General features: G+C 45.0%; 1 protein-coding gene and 1 pseudogene across 1 annotated transcript in view; one reads left to right on the forward strand and one right to left on the reverse strand.

Annotated features, from left to right (window-relative positions):
* The window catches only part of LOC137371220 (putative nuclease HARBI1 pseudogene), a 314,069-nt pseudogene that overhangs the window by 161,312 nt on the left and 129,960 nt on the right, over positions 1-22,797 (forward strand).
* Positions 1-22,797, reverse strand: part of ankrd55 (ankyrin repeat domain 55) — a 127,138-nt gene that overhangs the window by 62,121 nt on the left and 42,220 nt on the right. The gene's annotated exons all lie outside the window — the stretch shown is intronic.

The raw sequence follows: 22,797 nt of genomic DNA on the forward strand, positions 1-22,797 counted from the left end.
GAGGAGAGGTTGGATAGGCTTGGGTTGTTTTCGCTAGAGCAGAGAAGACTGAGGGGTGACCTGATCGAGGTGTGCAAGATTATGAGGGGCATAGACAGGGTGGATAGGGAGAAGCTGTTCCCCTTAGTTGAAGGGTCAGTTACGAGGGGTCACAAGTTTAAGGTGAGGGGCGGGAGGTTTAAGGGGGATTTGAGGAAGAACTTTTTTATCCAGAGGGTGGTGATGGTCTGGAATGCCCTGCCTGGGAGGATGGTAGAGGCAGGTTGCCTCACATCCTTTAAAAAGTACCTGGATGAGCACTTGGCACGTCATAACATTCAAGGCTATGGGCCAAGTGCTGGCAAATGGAATTAGGTAGACAGGTCAGGTGTTTTAATGCATTGGTGCAGATTCGATGGGCCGAAGGGCCTCTTCTGCACTGTATTATTCTGTGATTCTGTAGATGAGGGTAAAGCAGTTGATGTAGTCTACATGGACTTCAGTAAGGCTTTTGATAAGGTCCCACATGGGAGATTGGTTAAGAAGGTAAAAGCCCATGGGATCCAGGGCAATTTGGCAAATTGGATCCAAAATTGGCTTCGTGGCAGGAGGCAGAGGGTAATGGTCGAGGTTTGCGAGTGGAAGCCTGTGACCAGTGGTGTACCACAGGGATCGGTGCTGGGTCCCTTGCTGTCTGTAGTGTACATTAAATGATTTAGACGTGAATACAGGAGGTATAATCAGTAAGTTCGCAGATGACACGAATATTGGTGGTGTTGTAAATAGTGAGGAGGAAAGCCTTAGATTACAGGACAATATAAATGGGCTGGTAAGATGGGTGGAGCTGTGGCAAATGGAATTTAATCCTGAGAAGTGTGAGGTAATGCATTTTGTTAGGACTAACAAGGCAGGGGAATATACAATGGATAGTAGGACCCTAGGAAGTACAGAGGGTCAGAGGGACCCTCTTGGTGTACTTGTCCATGGATCATTGAAGGCAGCAGCACAGGTAGATAAGGTGGTTAGGAAGGCATATGGGATACTTGCCTTTATTAGTCGAGGCATAGAATATAAGAGCAGGGAGGTTATGATGGAGCTGTATAAAATGCTAGTTAGGCCACAGTTGGAGTACTGTGTCCAGTTCTGGGCACCACACTATAGGAAAGATGTGATTACATTGGAGAGAGTGAAGAGGAGATTTGCCAGGATGTTGCCTGGGCTGGAGCATTTCAGCTATGAAGAGAGACTGAAAAGGCTAGGGTTGTTTTCCTTAGAGCAGAGAAAGCTGAGGGGAGATATGATTGAGGGATACAAAATTATGAGGGGCATTGATAGGTTAGATAGGAAGAAATGTTTTCTCTTAGCGGAGGGGTCAATAACCAGGGGGCATAGATTTAAGGTAAGGGAAAGGAGGTTTCGGGGGGATTTGAGGAAAAGGTTTTTTACGCAGAGGGTGGTTGGAATCTGGAATGCACTGCCTGAAGGGGTGGTAGAGGCAGGAACCCGCACAACATTTAAGAAGTATTTAGATGAGCACTTGAAATGCCATAACATACAAGGCTACGGGCCAAGTGCTGGAAAATGGGATTAGAATAGTTAGGTGCTTGATGACCGGCACAGACACGATGGGCCGAAGGGCCTGTTTCTGTGCTGTATAACTCTATCACTCTATGACTCTGTGAATAAGGCTTCCCATGAATTTTATTGGGCATTGTGAGTCATACAGCTGAAGCGCAGCCTCATTACTGTCCTGCGAACTGCCCTGATAGCTGGGAAAGGCCTTTACAGCCCATGAATCAGAAGCCACATTGCTGCCCTGGGTGGGATATTTAACCCAATCGTAACAACTAAGATGACTCGGATGGAAATTGTATTGGTAAAATAGGGAAGCAGTGGTGTACCTTATATTCCTTTTACTTTCGAGCAATATTGGTTACAGCAGCTGCAACTTTGCCAGCAGCATTCTAGATATATGTGCAGAGTTACTTTTTATTTGTTGCTGCTGCACCTGCAGGCAGTCATTGTGGTCACCAACAGGCTGTGCATTCAGCTGTTGTAAATTGCTGCAATGTGGTTTTCCTATCCTTTGCCTGTCCACAGATATGTGGGAAGACCCAAGTAGGTATTTCCAGAATTTTCTGAACTTTTTGCTAAAGTTATGCTGGAGCAAACAGGACAATCCTAGCAGAAATTCTCACCTTTGTTTGTTTAACCCTTCTCCCAGGAATCCAATACTTCAAAAATAGATAAACAAACTAACAAAGTGAGTAAAAGGCCATATTTTGCTTGTTAAGGTCTTTAATTGTACAGCATTCTGTGGCTGCATGGTCCAGTAAATATTGAGTATCCTTTGCATCTGTCCATATGCAGCAAGACCTGGACAACATGCAGGCTTGGGCTGATAAGTGGCAAGTAACATTCGCGCCACACAAGTGCCAGGCAATGACAATCTCAAACAACAGAGAATCTAACCCTTGATGTTCAATGGCATTACCATCGCTGAAACCCCCACTATCAACGGCCTGGGGGTCACCATTGGCCAGAAACTGAACTGGACCAGCCACATAAATGCTATGGCTACAAGGGCAGGTCAGAGGCTGGGAATTCTGCGGCGAGTAACTCACTTCCTGTCTCCCCAATGCCTGTCCACAATCTACAAGGCAGAAGTCAGGAGTGTGATGGAATACTCTCCACTTGCCTGGATGGGTGCAGCTCCAACAAAACTCAAGAAGCTCGACACTGTCCTGGACAAAGCAGCCTGCTTGATTGGCATCCTATCCACCACTTTCAACATTCACTCCCTCCGCCACTGGTGCACTACAAGATGCACTGCAGCAACTCACCAAGGCTCCTTCAATAGCACATTCCAAACCCGTGACTACCATCTAGAAGGACGAGGGCAGCAGATGCATGGGAACACTACCATGTGCAAGTTCCCCTCCAAGCCACACACCATCCTGACCTGGAACTACATCACAGCTCCTTCACTGTCGCTGAGTCAATCTCCTGGAACTCCCTTCCTATTAGCAATGTTGGTGTGAATACACCCCAAGGACTGTAACAGTTGAAGGCAGCAGCTCACTACCACCTTCTCGAGCAATTAGGGATGGGCAATGAATACTGGCCTAGCTAGTGATGCCCACATCCTATGAACGAATAAAAAAAACACGCAAGTTAGATCTGGCATAGTGTGCTTAATAAATAAGAGGATTTAGATAGTATAACTGCAAACAAGGCAGATGTGAATAGTATACAGGATTTTTTAATATATCCAAAACCAAGTCAGTAACAGGCAATGGCAGGTATATCACAGATGAGCAGGTGGAGGAGAAGACAACTCGAAACCCCAGAGACCATAGGAGATGTACAATTTATAGCAAATCCTGCCTCAGGCAGTTGACTTACTGCAACAGTATCAGTGGATCAGTGCCTAAGGAAGCCTAGGCTCATCGGTGTGGCTGTAACTGAGGTGTATCATATCACTTATGAAGACCTGCTGGGTCAATCAATCATTTGTAATGCAGCGACAGTCGCAATGAAGGTTACCACTGCCCACAACTTTAATGGCAAAGGACCCTTCCAGGAAAACAGAGGATATTTCTTCGGTCTATTTATTTTTTCACTTTTTATTTTGATGCTGATGCTTTATTTTGTACAATAATTAAGGATTGATTGAGAATAACATTACAGTGCTGGAGAGAGAGGATGTCCTAGAGGGGTCAAGGAAAGAATCTATTTGGTTTGCGCTAAGAAACAATAGAGGTACCATTGCATTGCTGGGTTATTCTATAGGCCACCAACTAGTGGGAAGGATGTAGAGGAACAAATCTGGAAGGAAATTACAGAGAAGTGCAAGAATTATAGAGTAGTTATAATGGGAGACTTTAAATGTTGATTAATTAAGGAAAGTCAGCATGGATTATTTAAGGGAAAATTGTGTTAAACTGACATGCTTGAGTTGTTTGATGAAGTAACAGAGAGGGTCGATGAGGGTAATGCAGTTGATGTGATGTACATGGACTTCCAAAAGGCATTTGATAAAGTGCCGCATAACAGTCTTGTCAGCAAAGTTGAAACCCATGGAATAAATGGGACAGTAGCAGCATGGATATGAAATTGACTGAGTGACAGAAAACAGAGAGTAGCGGTGAATGGTTGTTTTTCTGACTATATAGTGGGGTTCCCCAGGGGTCAGTGTTGAGACCCCTGTTTTTCTTGATATATATTAATGACCTAGACCTGGATATACAGGGCACAATTGCAAAATTTGCAGATGACACAAAACTTGGAAGTATCGTGAACTGTGAGGATGATAGTGATAAACTTCAAGGTGACAAAGACAGGCTGTTAGAATGGGCAGACAAGTGGCAGATGAAATTTAATGCAGAAAGGTGTGAAGTTATTCATTTCGGTGGAAAGAGCGAGGAGAGGCAATATAACCTAAAGGGTACAATTCTAAAGGGGATGCAGGAGCAGTGGGACCTGGTGATAGATGTGCACAAATCAATGAAGGTTGCAGGGCAGGTTGAGAAAGCAGTAAGTAAAGCATACAGGATCCTGGACTTTATAAATAGGGGCATAGAGTACAAAAGCAAGGAAGTTATGATAAACCTGTATAAAACCTTGGTTCAACCTCAACTGGAGTATTGTGCCCAGTTTTGGGCACCACACTTTCTGAAGGATGTTAAGACATTAAAGACAGTGCAGAAAAGATTCACAAGAATGGTTCCAGGGATGAGGAACTTCAGTCCGTGGATAGGTTGGAGAAGTTGGATCTGTTCTCCTTGGAGAAGAGAAGATTAAGAGGAGATTTGATGGAGGTGTTCAAAGTCATGAGGGGTCTGGACAAGATAGACAGGGAGAAACTCTCCCTATTGGCAGAAGGATCCAGAACCAGAGGACACTGAGTTAATGTGACTGGCAAAAAAGCAACGGCAGCAGGAGCAAAACTTTTTCGTGCAGTGAGTGATTAGGATCTGGAATGCACTGCCTGAGAGTTTGCTAGAGGCAGATTCAGTCAAGACCTTCAAAAGAGATTGGATAATTATCAGAAGAGCAAAGATTTTCAGCATTACAGGTAAAAGGCAGGGGAGTGGACTAGGTGAGTTGCTCTTGCAGGTAGCTGGCACAGACACGACAGGCTGAATGGCCTCCTGTGCTGTAACCATTCTATGATTCCATGATCAGTTGACCTTGTGAGGAGATTGTTCGAGAAATGGCATGCATGAAGTATTGCAGGAGCAAATAGGTGAAAGAATCACAGACTGCAACACAATGCAAGAATGGATTAATTTTATTCAGTTGTGCACTAGTATTGGTATATGTGCTTAGTGTGCTTCCCTGGTATATTTGCCTCCTGTTTCTTGTGAACTTCTTCAATGCACGGCTTGAGGGATGGAGTAGGAGGGAGAGCTTCAGATTCTTGGAGCATTAGGACCAGTTGTGGGACAGGAGGCACCTATGCAAAAGGGATAGATTGCATCTCAACAGGACTGGGATCAATGTCCTTGCGGAGAGGTTCATTGGTGTGGTTAGGGAGGGTTTAAGCTAAATTGGCAGGGGAATGGGAACCAACATATAGAAGTAAAAAATAAGAATAAGGTGCATAAAGGGATGAGAGTGTTCGATAGTACTAGAGAAGGAAGTAGTACCATATTAGAAATGAGCAGACTAAGAAGGACTAGGAGGAAAACAAGGACAGGTTTAGAATGCATGTATGTAAAAGCACAAAGTGTGGTGAATAAGGTTGGTGAGCTACAAGTACAAATAGCTGTGTGGGAATATGATTTAGTGACAATAATGGAAACATGGCTTAAAAATGGTGAGAACTGGGCACTTAATATTCAGGGATACAAAATATTCAGAAAAGATAGGGAAGAAAAAAAAGAGGTGGGTTGGCAGCACTGATTAGGGAGGACATTTTAGTGTTGGAAAGACAGGATGTCCTTGAGGGGGCAAGGACAGAATCTATTTGGTTAGGGTTGAGAAACGCTACTGGGTGTATGCTATAGGCTTCCAAATAGTGATAGAGAGATAAAGGAGCAAATCTGAAGGGAAATCACAGGAAATGTACAAGAACTATAGAGTGGTATTATTGTAGGACTTTAATTACCCAAATATCAATTGGGATGATGTTAGAATAAAGGGCAAGTGGGGGAGGAATTTCTAAATTTCTTTAAAAGCAAAATACTGCAGATGCCGGAAATATGAAATAAAAACAAGAAATGCTGGAAATACTCAGCAGGTCTGGCAGCATCTGTGGAGAGAGAAGCAGAGTTAATGTTTCAGGTCAGTGACCCTTCATCAGAACTGGAAGAGGCTAGAAATGTAACAAGTTTTAAGCAAGTAAAGTGGGGGTGGGGCAAGAGATAACAAAAGAGGTGTTGTTGATAGGACAAGGTCACAGAGAATAACTGACCAGAAGGTCATGGAGCGAAGGCAAACGGTATGTTAATGGTGTGGTGAAAGACAAAGCTTTAGTACAGAGAGGGTGTTAATTGACAGAAAACTGAACAGCCTGGCCCCAAGCCCAAACATGAAAAAAACAGTGGGTAGGCAGCGTAGAAGCAAACTATACACCTCTGCTCTGTCCAAAGGCATGACCCCTAGCTTCCGGTTGCTAGCAATTTCAACACACCCCACTGCTGTCATGCTCACATCTCTGTCCTGGGATTGCCGCAGTGTTCCAGTGAACCTCAATGCAAGCTCGAGGAACAGCATCTCATTTACTGATTAGGCACACTACAGCCTGCCGGACCTAACATTGAGTTCAATAATTTCAGAGCAGGATGGGCCCCCCATTTACTTTTATTTTTCGTTATTTTTTTGTCTTTTTCCTTTTTTTTTCTTTTTTGTGTTTATTTTCTTTTAGTTTGTTCAGTTTGTTTCTACTGTGCCTACCCACTATTTTTTTTTCATGTTTGTGCTTGCGGCTGTTCAATTTTTAGTCCATTAACACGCTATCTGTACTAGTGCTCTTCAAATTTATGATGGAATCTTTAAGATGGTCAGGTTTCGAATTAGTGTCTCTAAGCAAGGATGGCACCATTGACAATATAGCATTTCTTCATCACAGCACTAAACAAATTGTAGAATATAAAAAGAAAAAAGAAAGACTTGTATTTACATAGCACCTTTCACAACTACAAGAACTCCCAAAGCTCCATACAACCAATTTTTGAAGTGTAGTTACTGTTGTAATTTGGAAACAGGGCAGCCAATTTGTGCACAGCACATTCCCACAAGCAGCAATGTGAATGATTTTGCGATGTTGATTGAGTGATAAATATTGACCAGGACACCAAAGATAACTACCCTCGCCTGCTTTGAAATGGTATTGTGGGATCTTTCACGTCTACCCGAGAGGGCAAACAGGGCCTCAGTTTAATGTTTCCTCCAAAAGATGTAAAAGAAATCCAGTGATCCTTCAACTGTAATTGTCCAGTAATGAGAAACCTTTGCATGTTCTGGCCTAGACAGACTGGAAGACTCAACATATCAGTCTAGTTCTCAGTACGACACTGGAGTGTCAGCCGACATTTTTGTGCTCAAGCCCTGGAGTGGGACTTGTACACTCAATCTTCTGACTCAGAGGCATGAGTGCTACCATCTACGCCAAGACTGACACATGAATAATATTATACATATCATGGGGACTAATAGGATAGCATTCGAAAACGGACACAGGGATCAAGATTGGCAGTTCACTTGTTCCCATTGATTGCAATGCAAGCAGCATGTCAACTTTGTGCTGTGTGCTCATTTGAATGATCTCTGTATACAGCCAGTGCTAACTGTGTTGTTCATTGACTGAGTGCATCAGCAGGGGGCCAATATCATGAGTGTCTAGTGCCTTTTAAGGCAAGCCTGCACCGCTTAAAAGGGGAGGTGCATTGTGGCTGCAGCAGGTGCTGGCAGTAATAGTTGAAGAGAATCTGACCTGGGAAACAGTGAGGAATGGCACAACAGGGGAGAGCGCAGTCTCCAAAGTTTTTGGACGCTGCACTGGAGTTCTTGGTGGAGGAAGTGAAAAGAAGGAGAGATATCTCATATGTTCAGGGAGAAAGAAGGCCCTCCAGCCACACAGTCAAAAGGCAGTGGGAGCAGATAGCTGCGGAGGTCAGTGCCAGGAGTTAAGCCCCGGGGGCTCTAGATGCAGTGCCACAAGAAACTCAATGACCTCACACCATTGGTCAAATGCAATATTCTGCATCAGTAGCCTCAGTCACTGCTGAAATCACCACACCCCCATCACTCACCTACCAGCAATCTCTATAAAATCAAGCCTCATACCTAACATTCATATGCTTCACCTCACACATTTAGTACTGCAGCAAGCCTTACAGCCGGAGGGCGAGTTTGCACATGGGTTTGATTCCAGAGAACTCAGATGAGGACTTTTATGGGACAGCCTACAGAAGAATGCTGATGGGTATGTACAATGAAATGCTTGGTGCATTGGGAAGCCTGCCAGACAACCTGTGGTCAATGTCAAGGAGTGTGGAAGAGTCCATCACCAACTTGGCACAGGGCTTTGCACAGAGCATGGAGTCCATCTTTTTTAGCATGAAAGTAGTGGCCAACTCCATGACAGCACTCACGGATCCAGCTGTGATGCAGCTTCTGATGGCAAACGTTGTAACTTCCATTGGAGTACAAGCAGTAGCTGCCCAATATCAGAATGCTGCAGTTGAAGCTCAGCAAGGCCAGCTTGTTGCCAAACAAACAAAATTATTAATTAGCCCTTTCTCAATCCTAATACTAGATCTAAAATAGCCTGTTCTCTAGTTGGCTCCTCAACATACTGCTGTAGAAAACCAGAAAACCATCCCTAACACACTTGTCCTCCACAGCATTAGTACTCATTAGGTTTACCCAGTATATATTAATGATTTGGACTTAAATGTGGGAGGCACAATTGGAAAATTTGCTGATGACACAAAAATTGGCCGTGTAGTTGATAGTGAAGAGGACAGCTCTAGACTCCAGAATGATATCAATGGTTTGATTGAGAGGGCAGAAAAGTGGCAAATGGAGTTCAATCCAGAGAAGTGTGAGGTATTGCATTTGGGGAGGGCAAACAAAGTGACTACACAATAAACGTGAGGATATTGAGAGACGTAGAAGAAGTGAGAGACCTTGGAGTGCATGTCCACAGGTCTCTGAAGGTGGCAGGACAGATAGATAGAGTGGTGAAGAAGGCATATGGAAAGTTTTCCTTTATTGGCCCAGGTATCGAATACAGAAGCAGAGATGTAATGCTGGAACGATATAAAATGCTGGTTAGGCCGCAGCTAGAGTATTATGTACTGTTCTGGTCACCACATTACAGGAAGGACATAATTGCTCTGGAGAGAGTACAGAGGAGATTTACCAGAATGTTGCAGGGCTTGATAGTTGCAGCTGTGAGAAAAAATCAGATAGGCTAGGGTTGTTTTCCTTATAACAGAGGAGGCTGAGGGGTGACTTAATTGAGGTGTACAAAATTATGAGGGGCCTGGATAGAGTAGACAGGAAGGACCTGTTTCCCCTAGTGGAGAGGTCAATTACCAGGGGGCACAGATTTAAGGTGATTGGCAGAAGGATTAGAGGGGACATGAGGAAAATCTTTTCACCCTGAGGGTGGTGGGTGTCTGAAATTCACTGCCAGGAATCGGTGGTGAAGGCAGAAACCCTCAACTCATTTAAAAGGTATCTGGACATGCACCTGAAGTGCTGTAACCTGCGAGGCTATGGACCAGGTGCTGGAAGGTGGGATTAGATGGGGCGGCTAGTTTTTTCGGCTAGCATGGACATGATGGGCTAAATGGCCTCCTTCTGTGCTGTAATCGTTCTATGATTCCCATCTCGCTGACAAGCTAGTTTATTTTTATTTTATTTTAGTCCCTTTCATCATTCATTTTTTTAACCAATAGCCTGTCCACTTTTTTTCATGTTTGTGCTTTTGGCTAGTGCTGTTCATTATTCTGTCATTTAACACCCTCTCTGCACTAATGCTTTGTCTTTCACCACACCATTAGCACACTCTTTGCCTATGCCCCATGACCTCCTTATCAGTTAATCTCTCTGACCCTCTGTCCTATCAACACCTTCCTTTTTGTTCTCTTTCCCCCCACCCCCGCTTTATTTGCTTAAAACCTATTACATTTCTAACCTTTGCCAGTTCTGATGAAACGTTAACTCTGATTCTCTCTTCACAGATGCTGCCAGACCTGCTGAGTATTTCCAGCACTTTTTGTTTTTATTTAAGCTAGTTTAAACCCTCTCCAACAGCACTAGCAAATCTTCCTGCTAGGATATTAGTCTTGGTCCTGTTAAGGTGTAGTCTGTCCATCTTGCACAGGTCCCACCTGCCCCAGAAGCAGTCCTAATGCCTCAGAAATCTGATGTCCTCCCTCCTACACTAATTCTGTAGCCACTTGTTCATTCGATTAATCCTCCTATTCCTATGCTTACTGGCACATGGCACTGGGAGTAATCCTGAGATTACTGCTCTTGAGGTCCTGCTTTTTAAATTCCCTTCCTAACTCCCTAAAATCTGCTTTCAGGACCTCATCCCTCCTCCTACCTATGTCATTGGTACCAATGTGGACCACGACCTCTGGATATTCACCCTCCTCCAGAAAGATGTCCTGCAGCCACTCCATGACATCCGTGACCCTGGCACCAAGGAGGCAACACACGTTTACTGCTGCAGAAACTCCAGTCTGATCCTCTGACCATTGAATCCCCGATCACTATTGCTGTTCCACTGTTCTTCCTCCCCTCCTGTGCAACTGAGCCACCCGTGGTGCCACGGACTTTGCTTTGGCCACACTCCCCTAAGGAACCATCGCCCTCACCAGTATCCAAAATGAAAAACCGAGTCGCAAGCAAGATAGGCTCGGGACTCCTGCACTACCTGCCTGGTTCTCTTAGACTGTCCGGCAGTCACCCATTCCCTCTCTGCCTGCATGCCCCTAACCTGTGGTGTGACCACCTCCCTAAACGTGCTATTCACGTAGTCCTCTGCATTGCAGATGCACAACAGTGACTCTAGCTGCCACTCGTGTTCCGAAACCTGGAGCTCAAGCTTCTATAGCTGCTGACACTTCCTGCAGATGTGTTCGTCTAGGACACATGGTGCATCCATGACTTCCCCACATACCGCAGGATGTACATTCCACTTTTGCAGAGCTGACCTGCCCTACCGTAACTTTAAAAACTATTTATTACAATTAGAATAACTTACCAGTTACTCACCAATTAGCTTCTTCCCCTGCATTGAAATAAGAGTCAGCTACTGGAGGCTGAAAAAAGGCAGAAAAAGAAAGGAGCACCTCTTTCACTGAACTCCTACTTTACACTCCATGCACTCAAAGCAGCACTGAGAAAGCCCTGCTTTTATGCTTTCTGAAAAACAACTGATTCAAGCTTCTGAAAACCAGTTTAAGCCAGCTACCTAAATAACTAGTAGCAACCACTCCCAGAGAGCTTGTATATCCCAGTTTTAAGGCTGGAATAAAACTTAACTTCTCTTAAGGAGTAATCTTTAGTTAATTACTAAATTGAAGAAAAAAACTAGACTTTCGATAGAAATTAACCCTTAAAACTCCTTCTCACCAGACTCAGCAGCTCTCAGTGCAGACCCAACAGATTAGTAGAATTGCTGAGACGCTGCCCCAGGGAAGTGGAAGTGGCTGTATGGAGCGCAGCCATGCTGTTCTCTCTCTCGAAGACAACATTTGTGCTCCCACCCCGGCACTCTGCCAGTGCCCTTGCTGTTATCCACAGCCAGCCAGCCCAAACTGCTGCCTTCGATGACGAGATGGTGCAGTCCGCAGCCAGGCCTTCTAGACCCAGAGCTGCTCGAGGTCATCCTCCAAGGTGATCTGCAGTTTCCACCACTGAAAGTCCATCAGCCATGCTGCAGCCACAGGTGTAGTACTGTGTAGGAGCACTAGGACAGGAAAAGGCACATGAAAAACAGGCACTGAGGGAATGCACAAGAGTGACTAGTTGACTTTTGTATGCAATGTGCCATAATTATAATTATAATTTATAAATTTGGTTTTGAATGTTTAGTTTGTTGTGGCGTTTACTTTTGCATTGTAGCTAAGCAATGCTCTGATAGTCAGAAGCAGAGAAAAGGTAAGCTTTGGGACTGTTGGTGAATGAAGGATTGGGGTTGTGGTTACTGGTATCACACTCGGATGAATTCTTCACGAACAACCCGGGTAGAAAGGGACTGTCGAGGTTGCCTCCGCCCTTCCTCTTCCTCATGCTCCTACACCTCAACTGCTCGGTGCAAAGCTGGAGGCAAGGGCTTTGCCCTCATGATGGCGATGTTGTGCAGCATGCACCAGACCACCATGAATCTTGACACATGTTCTCCCAGGTACTTCAGAGCTCCTCCAGAGCAGTCCAGGCAAGGGAAGTTTTCTTTCAACATGTCAATGATCTGCTCTATCACATTTTGTGTGGCAACACAGTTTTCATAGTATGCATGATAGCATGTGTCAGTGGGTTGCACACAGGAGTCATCAGCCATCTTGTCAGTGGGTAGGCCTTGTCGCCCAGTAGCAACCCTTTGGTTTGCTGTGCTGGCACAGCGGACTGCAACAGAATGGAGGCATCATAGACTGCTGCCAGGATACCGGGCACTGACTTATATGATTTGCGGCCTATGGTCACACGCCAACTGGACATTGAGGGAGTGGAATCCCTTTCCTTTCCGGTATAGGGCAGAGTTCACATGCGACACCTGCAAAGTGATTTCTGTTTAGTCAATCACACAGTGCACCATGGGGAAGCCTGCAATCCTACTAAAGCTGTGTGCTTGCTCTACTTGCTTGTCTCTGACAAGAGAGAATGAAATGTAGTTGGCTGTCTTTTAATAGAGAACCTCATTGACCTCCCATACGTACCAATGAACAACATACTGCGAGATGTGGCAAATATCTCTTGCCTGGGATAGCCAGATCCATAAAGGTTTGTGGCTATGGTCACCTTCACTGCCACTGACAATACGGTCCTTACCCTGCCCTGAGATTGCAGTTGTTGACAGATTTCAGTGAGGACCTCCTTGCTAAAGTGCAGATGTTGCAGACATTGTTCCTTGCTGAAGCTCAGATAAAAGAATTGCTTCTAAACATCCTGGGCAGGTATGGCCTCCCTCTACCAGTAGCTCATCCTGGTTTTTATGGCTTCTGTTCATTCTCCAAGTCGTGCTGTATTCCAAGGGGAATGTCTAGTGCATCCATGTCAGGGAGTAACTGATTTTTGCGTAAGCCTTGAAGTCAGCAAAAACTCTTTGAGAACCTGTCACACCACTCCCTGTAGATGTTTGCAACTTAAAACAGCTATAGAAAGTACTTAACACTTGTAGAATCATAACAACAGCCAGAAGAAATCAACTAACCTGAAAATAGCGCTGGTGGGTTTCCTTCCTGCTGCTGAATGTGTGTTCAGCTGCGCAAGCTTAAGAGAGGGTGCTGGCTGGAGCATCGAGCTCCAAAATGGCACCGCTGGCACCAAGTCATTGTTGCACACTGCTTGATGTCATGATCTTCCTGCTCTGCATGCTTCTGGCAGATGTTCACTGTGTGCCATCTAAAGCGTGGCCCAATATGGCATCCAGTGCAAATCACTCCTCAAGTGTGCATATGTACTGTGAATGCCATTTTGGAGCTCTCAGGGCACTCGTAGCACCCAAACAAACGGGCGCTACAAACCCAATTGGTCGCCCCATATACTCTATGCTGTCCTTACTTATAGGAGTGAGCTGTTTCATCTTTGAGGTTTCATTGCCTGCTCTATGTTTTGACTTCCGGTCATATGCCAGTTTAGCTTATAAACATAAGAATAGCGAGAATTGCGATGGGGTGTCAAGGCCTATGGAAGTTATTTCAGGCAGTACATTCTCTTCCGTCATTATTGCATGGATGTAATCTGTGTAAACCAGCAATTTTCATTATGCTAACTACAATGACTAACATTTCTCTGTCAGTAGAGTGATTTTTTTGCATGCATGACTACCACTTTCTGTCATGCCTTACTATTGTGCTCTTGTTTAAATCAAACACCTTTGTTGAAAAAAAACCTCTAGTGATAAGATGAGTACTATTAAAGTGTTTTTTTTAAATTCAGTGTAACTTATTAAGGACTTTAGATTGTAGTGGGTAGAACAAGGGCCCTGGTGTAATTAGTATTTTTTTAATTAAGGGAGTAGCTAATTAATCTAAGGGTAAGTCATGGCAGGAGAGCTCAGCCCCGTGATATGCTCCTCCTGCGCTATGTGGGAAATCAGGAACATTTCCAGTGTCCTTGACGACCATGTGGCAGGAAGTGTATCCATCTGCAGCTACTGGCTACCCGCATTACGGAGCTGGAGCTGCGGGTAGATTCACTGTGGAGCATCCGCGATGCCGAGAACATCGTGGATAGCATGTTTAGTGAGGTGGTCACACCACAGGTAATGGCTGCACAGGCAGAAAAGGGATGGGTAGAGTAGTAGGTGCAGGCAGGTAGTGCAGGAGTCCTCTGTGGCCAGCCCCCTCTCAAACAGATATACAGCTTTGGATACTGTTGGGGGGGATGATCTCCCAGGGGAAAGCAGCAACAGCCAAGTTCGTGGCACCACGGAGGGCTCTGCTGCACAGCAGGGGTGGAAAAGGAGTGGAAGAGCTATAGTGATAGGGGATTCTGTCATAAGAGGTGCAGATAGGCGTTTCTGTGGACGCAAACGAGACTGCAGGATGGTATGTTGCCTCCCTGGTGCTAGGGTCAAGGATGTCACGAAGCGACTGCAGGACATTCTGAAGGGGGAGCGTGAGCAGTCAGAGGTCGTGGTACACATTGGTACCAATGACATAGGTGGAAAGAGGGACGAGGTCTTGCAACAAGATTTAGGGAGCTAGGTAGCAGATTAAAAAGCAGGACCTGAAAGGTTGTAATCTCTGGATTACTCCTGTGCCACGTGCTAGCGAATATAGGAATAGGAGGATAGAGCAGATGAATGTGTGGCTGAGGAGATGGTGCAGGAGGGAGGGCTTTAGATTCCTGGATCACTGGGTCTGTTTCTGGCAAAGGTGGGACCTGTACAAGTTGGACGGGTTGGACCTGAACCGGAACGGGACTAACATCCTTGTTGGGAGGTTTGCTAGTGTTGTTGCGTGGGGGGGGTTTAAACTAATTTGGCAGGGGGATGGGATACAAAGTGGAGGTACAGTAGGGGGTGAGGCACAGCCAATTATAGAAGAGAAACTGAGTCAGTCTGGAAGGCAGATCAAATATAGACCTGTTAACGCACAAGTGAAAAATGCAAGGCTGGATTGCATTTACTTTAATGGAAGGAGTCTTACAAATAAGGCAGATGAATTGAGGGCATTGATCAGCACATGGGATTATGATATTATTGCTATCACAGAGACGTGGCTAAGGGAGGGGCAGGACTGGTAACTCAATATTCCAGGGTATAGAATCTTCAGGCGTGATAGGGGAGGGGATAAAAGAGGGGGTGGTATTGCACTGTTGATCAAGGAGTCAATTACTGCAGCAAGGAGGGATGATACCTCAGAAGGTTCCTCAAATGAGTCCGTATGGGTAGAACTTAAGAACAAAAAGGGGGCAATCTCTTGGCTGGGTGTGTACAACAGGCCTCGAAACAGTCAGAGAGAGATAGAGGAACAGATATGTAGGCAATTAGGAGCGCAAAGAGGGGACATGAAAAAACATGGGTGGGCAAGATAAAGGAAAATCCTAAGGCGTTTTATAAATATCTTAAGGGCAAGAGGATAACCAGGGAAAGAGTACGGCCCGTTAGGGACCAAAGTGGCAATCTGTGTGTGGAGCTGGAGGACATAGGTGAGGTTTCAAATGATTACTTTTCATCTGTGTTCACTATGGAGAAGGACGATGGAGGTGTAGAGATCAGGGAGAGGGATTGTGTTTTACTTGAACATATTAACGATGCTGAGGAGGTCGTGGATAGCACGTTTAGCGAATTGGTCACACCGCAGATTAAGATTGCTGAGGAAGAAAGGAAATGGGTGACCAAAAGGCAGAGAAAGAGCAGGAAGGCAGCGCAGGTGTCCCCTGCGGTCATCTCCCTCCAAAACAGGTATACCATTTTGGATACTGTTGAGGGAGATGGCTCACCAGGGGAAGGCAGCAGTAGCCAGGTTCATGGCACCGTGGCTGGCTCTGCTGTTCGGAAGGGCGGGGAAAAGAGTGGAAGGGCTATAGTCATAGGGGATTCGATTGTAAGGGAAGTAGATGGGCGGTTCTGTGGTCGAAAACGAGACTCCTGAATGGTATGTTGCCTCCCAGGTGCACGGGTCAGGGATGTCTCAGATCGGCTGCAGAACATTCTGAAGGGGGAGGGTGAACAGCCAGTTGTCGTTGTGCACATAGGCACCAATGATATAGGTACAAAACGGGATGAGGTCCTACAAGCAGAATTTAGGGAGTTCGGAGCCAAGTTAAAAAGTAGGACCTCAGAGGTAGTAATCTCAGGATTGCTACCAGTGCCACGTGCTAGTCAGAGTAGAAATGAAAGAATAGTCAGGATGAATGCGTGGCTTGAGAGATGGTGCAGGAGGGAAGGGTTCAGATTTTTGGGACATTGGGACCGGTTCTGGGGGAGGTGGGACTATTACAAATTGGACGATCTACACCTGGGCTGGACTGGAACCAATGTCCTTGGGGGTGCTTTTGCCAACGCTGTTGGGGAGGGTTTAAACTAATGTGGCAGGGGGATGGGAACCAAATGAGGAGGTCAGTGGACAGTAAGGAGGTAGTAACTAAAGCCTGTAAGGAACTAGATAATGAAGTCAGCGTGACTAAGGGGAAGAGTAGGCAGGGAGCAGATGATGAACTGTGTGGTCTGAGGTGCATTTGTTTTAATGCAAGAAGTGTAGTAGGTAAGGCAGATGAACTTAGGGCTTGGATTAGTACCTGGGAGTATGATGTTATTGCTATTACTGAGACTTGGTTGAGGGAAGGGCACAATTGGCAACTAAATATCCCAGGATATCGATGCTTCAGGCGGGATAGAGAGGGAGGTAAAAGGGGTGGAGGAGTTGCATTACTTGTCAAAGAGGATATCACAGCTGTGCTGAAGGAGGGCACTATGGAGGACTCGAGCAGTGAGGCAATATGGACAGAACTCAGAAATAGGAAGGGTGCGGTAACAGTGTTGGGGCTGTACTACAGGCCTCCCAACAGCGAGCGTGAGATAGAGGTACAAATATGTAAACAGATTATGGAAAGATGTAGGAGCAACAGGGTGGTGGTGATAGGAGATTTTAATTTTCCCAACATTGACTGGGATTCACTTAGTGTTAGAGGTCTAGATGGAGCAGAATTTGTAAGGAGCATCCAGGACGGTTTTCTAGAGCAGTATGTAAATAGTCCAACTCTGGAAGGAGCCATACTGGACCTGGTGTTAGGGAATGAGCCCGGCCAGGTGGTTGAAGTTTCAGTAGGGGACTACTTTGGGAATAGTGATCACAATTCCGTAAGTTTTAGAATACTCATGGACAAAGACGAGAGTGGTCCTAAAGGAAGAGTGCTAAATTGGGGGAAGGCCAACTATACCAAAATTCGGCAGGAGCTGGGGAATGTAGATTGGGAGCAGCTGTTTGAAGATAAATCCACATTTGATATGTGGGAGGCTTTTAAAGAGAGGTTGATTAGCGTGTAGGAGAGACATGTTCCTGTGAAAATGAGGGATAGAAATGGCAAGATTAGGGAACCATGGATGACGGGTGAAATTGTGAAACTAGCTAAGAGGAAAAAGGAAGCATACATAAGGTCTAGGCGGCTGAAGAAAGACGAAGCTTTGGAAGAATATCGGGAATGTAGGACCAATCTGAAACGAGGAATTAAGAGGGCTAAAAGGGGTCATGAAATATCTTTAGCAAACAGGGTTAAGGAAAATCCCAAAGCCTTTTATTCATATATAAGGAGCAAGAGGGTAACTAGAGAAAGGATTGGCCCACTCAAGGACAAAGGAGGAAAATTATGCATGGAGTCAGAGAAAATGGGTGAGATTCTAAACGAGTACTTTGCATCGGTATTCACCGAGGAGAGGGACATGACGGATGTTGAGGTTAGGGATAGATGTTTGATTACTCTAGGTCAAGTCGGCATAAGGAGGGAGGAAGTGTTGGGTATTCTAAAAGGCATTAAGGTGGACAAGTCCCCAGATCTGGATGGGATCTATCCCAGGTTACTGAGGGAAGCGAGAGAGGAAATAGCTGGGGCCTTAACAGATATCTTTGCAGCATCCTTAAACACGGGTGAGGTCCTGGAGGACTGGAGAATTGCTAATGTTGTCCCCTTGTTTAAGAAGGGGAGCAGGGATAATCCAGGTAATTATAGACCGGTGAGCCTGACGTCAGTGGTAGGGAAGCTGCTGGAGAAGATACTGAGGGATAGGATCTATTCCCATTTGGAAGAAAATGGGCTTATCAGTGATAGGCAACATGGTTTTGTGCAGGGAAGGTCATGTCTTACCAACTTAATAGAATTCTTTGAGGAAGTGACAAAGTTGATTGATGAGGGAAGGGCTGTAGATGTCATATACATGGACTTCAGTAAGGCGTTTGATAAGGTTCCCCATGGTAGGTTGATGGAGAAAGTGAAGTCGCATGGGGTCCAGGGTGTACTAGCTAGATGGATAAAGAACTGGCTGGGCAACAAGAGACAGAGAGTAGCAGTGGAAGGGAGTTTCTCAAAATGGAGACGTGTGACCAGTGGTGTTCCACAGGGATCCGTGCTGGGACCACTGTTGTTTGTGATATACATAAATGATTTGGAGGAAAGTATAGGTGGTCTGATTAGCAAGTTTGCAGACGACACTAAGATTGGTGGAGTAGCAGATAGTGAAGGGGACTGTCAGAGAATACAGCAGAATATAGATAGACTGGAGAGTTGGGCAGAGAAATGGCAGATGGAGTTTAATCAGGGCAAATGCGAGGTGATGCATTTTGGAAGATCCAATTCAAGAGTGAACTATACAGTAAATGGAAAAGTCCTGGGGAAAATTGATGTACAGAGAGATTTGGGTGTTCAGGTCCATTGTTCCCTGAAGGTGGCAACACAGGTCAATAGAGTGGTCAAGAAGGCATACGGCATGCTTTCCTTCATCGGACGGGGTATTGAGTACAAGAGTTGGCAGGTCATGTTACAGTTGTATAAGACTTTGGTTCGGCCACATTTGGAATACTGCGTGCAGTTCTGGTCGCCACATTACCAAAAGGATGTGGATACTTTGGAGAGGGTGCAGAGGTGGTTCACCAGGATGTTGCCTGGTATGGAGGGAACTAGCTATGAAGAGAGGTTGAGTAGATTAGGATTATTTTCATTAGAAAGACGGAGGTTGAGGGGGGACCTGATTGAGGTGTACAAAATCATGAGAGGTATAGACAGGGTGGATAGAAAGAAGCTTTTTCCCAGAGTGGGGGATTCAATTACTAGGGGTCACGAGTTCAAAGTGAGATGGGAAAAGTTTAGGGGGGTTATGCGTGGAAAGTTCTTTACGCAGAGGGTGGTGGGTGCCTGGAACGCATTGCCAGCGGAGGTGGTAGACGCGGGCACAATAGCGTCTTTTAAGATGTATCTAGACAGATACATGAATGGGCAGGAAGCAAAGAGATACAGACCCTTAGAAAATAGGCGACAGGTTTAGATAGAGGATCTGGATCGGCGCAGGCTTGGAGGGCCGAAGGGCCTGTTCCTGTGCTGTAATTTTCTTTGTTCTTCTTTGTTTGTTCTTTGAAATGGAGGAAGTATTCGATGTTTTAGCAGGCTTAAAAGTGGATAAATCCCCAGGCCCAGATGAGATGTGTCCCAGGCTGTTATGAGGCAAGGGAGGTGGTAGCAGGAGCTCTAACACAAATTTTCAGTTCCTCTCTGGTGATGGGACAGGTGCCAGAGGACCGGAGGACAGCGAATGTGGTACCATTATTCAAGAAGGGCAGCAGGGATAGACCAGGTAATTACAGGCTAGTGAGTCTAACATCAGTGGTTGGGAAACTATTGGAAAATGTTCTGAGGGACAGGATTAATCTCCATGTGGAGAGGCAGGGATTAATCAAGCATAGTCAGCACGGCTTTGTCGGGGGAGATCGTGCCTAACTAACTTAATTGAATTTTTCGAGGAGGTGACTAGATGTGTAGATGAGGGTAAAGCAGTTGATGTAGTCTACATGGACTTCAGTAAGGCTTTTGATAAGGTCCCACATGGGAGATTGGTTAAGAAGGTAAGAGCCCATGGGATCCAGGGCAATTTGGCAAATTGGATCCAAAATTGGCTTCGTGGCAGGAAATTAAGGGTAATGGTAGAGGGTTGTTTTTGCGAGTGGAAACACCTGTGACCAGTGATGTACCACAGGGATCGGTGCTGGGACCCTTGCTGTTTGTAGTGTACATTAACGATTTAGACATGAATATAGGAGGTATGATCAGTAAGTTCGCAGATGACACGAAAATTGGTGGTGTCGTAAATATTGAGGAGGAAAGCCTTAGATTACAGGACAATATAGATGGGCTGGTAAGATGGGCGGAGCTGTGGCAAATGGAATTTAATCCTGAGAAGTGTGAAGTAATGCATTTTGGGAGGACTAATAAGGTAAGGGAATATACAATGGATGATAGGACCCTAGGAAGTGCAGAAGGTCAGAAGGATCTTGGTGTACTTGTCCATAGATCATTGAAGGCAGCAGCACAGGTCGATAAGGTGGTTAGGAAGGCATATGGGATACTTGCCTTTATTAGCTTAGGCACAGAATATAAGAGCAGGGAGGTTATGATGGAGCTGTATAAAATGCTAGTTAGGCCACAGCTGGAGTACTGTGTACAGTTCTGGGCACCACACTATAGGAAGGATGTGATTGCATTGGAGAGGGTGCAGAGGAGATTTACCAGGATGTTGCCTGGGCTGGAGCATTTCGGCTATGAAGAGAGACTAAAAAGGCTCGTGTTGTTTTCCTTAGAACAGAGAAGGATGAGGGGGACATGATTGAGGTATACAAAATTATGAGGGGCATTGATAGGTTAGATAGGAACAAACTTTTTCCCTTAGCGGAGGAGTCAGTAACCAGGGGGCATAGATTTAAGGTAAGGGGCAGGAGGTTTTGACGGGATTTGAGGAAAAATCTTTCACCCAGAGGGTGGTTAGAATCTGGAATACACTGCCTGAAGGGGTGGTGGAGGCAGGAACCCTCACAACATTTAAGAAGTATTTAGTTGAGCACTTGAAATGCCATAGCATAGAAGGCTACAGGCCAAGTGCTGGAAAATGGGATTGGAATAGTTAGGTGCTTGATGGCCGGCACAGACACGATGGGCCAAAGTGCCTGTTCCTGTGCTGTATAACTCTGTGACTCTTTTGCTCCTCCTGCCAGGGTCTGAGAGGCACTGACATAGTATTCACTTTTCCATAACATACCTCCATGCTTGTCGCCTTCTTTGCATATTTGGGTATTGTCCTGTCTCATCAAAACGTTCCAAAACAAAATTTACTATAGTATCCATCACCTGGTCAGTAAAATAGGTTTTTCTCAACTTTCTTTGAGCCATGTTCCCTTAAAATTGCATGCTGCATCACTAGATTACTGAACTTTCCAACATCTGTGACAAGTATACACCTGAAACAATATCTTGTCTTTTCTTTCTGCAGATGCTGACTGACTTGCTGTGTATTTCCAAAATTTTCTGCTTTTTCTCAACATCTCCAATGGTAAAGTGGCTGATTATTTGCTTGAACTTTATTAAGGGAGCACTCTTGTCATTATTACAGGTATGTTGTGACTTGCTGCTTTTTTTTCTGACTGTTCATCAAATCAAGTGCTCAAGAATCACATGTTTTAGAGCTGTGCGCTGTACGGTGTGAGCTGTGTGTTGTAAATTGGTAAGAAAAATTAGCATTTCACATGTGTTTTTGGACAGAGGAAAAGCTAGGCCCAAGTAGATAAGGAATGTTCAAGAGCAACTTTTTAAAAAATAAATTAAATATATAATATAATAATACTCGGATGCAGCCTGTTAAATATAATTTAATATCCCCTGCTGTGAGCTGATTCTGGTGGCTCGTGCTGTGCTCCTTGGGAGGCTGCATTTCATTTGAGTTTCAAGCTATTAATGTTTAAATTGGGCACATGTTTGAAATTAGTTATGACTATTAATTCTTGCAACAAAATTTGCTCTTGAGGGTAATACCGTGTTTCCAGCACAGTGCCTCCTTATCAGCATTCAAGATTGGCCGAGGAGTTGATGTGCAGGATTTCCTGTGAATCTGGATGATGCTAGCTTCTCCTGGCCCCTCAGAAATTGACCCTCATGAAGCCAGACCTTTGCCCACAATCACCTCCCCACTTTTTCACCTACCTACATGGGTTGAATTTCAAGCTGGAGCCGGTATTTGTCTTTCTCCAAATAAACAGGGGGCAGCTAACCAATAATATGGAGATGAAGTTCAACCACAAAAAAATGTTAAGCCTCAGACCAATGACATCGGGGGTGCTGCACAGCCCACCTCTTGCCTGTTAGAATCGGTCACTCAAAAATTGCTCCTCTATAAATGCAAGTGTTTGTTTTTTAATTTGTATATTACATTTATACAGTTATTAATACGAGTTAATAGCACTGTCACTGGATGGCCTTCCATTTCCATGAAAATTCTATCATGAAAGGAATGTACTCAGTTTGGAGGAGCATTTTAATTAATTTTGTGTTGAATGTCCACTGAAAGCAGCATTCATGCAGAACTCCTACTACAAAATGTCAATATAAAAGCAGCCACTTCAAAATCCACTTAATTAAAACAAACAATTA

Source organism: Heterodontus francisci, chromosome 1 (assembly GCF_036365525.1).
Source record: "Heterodontus francisci isolate sHetFra1 chromosome 1, sHetFra1.hap1, whole genome shotgun sequence".
NCBI lineage: Eukaryota > Metazoa > Chordata > Chondrichthyes > Heterodontiformes > Heterodontidae > Heterodontus > Heterodontus francisci.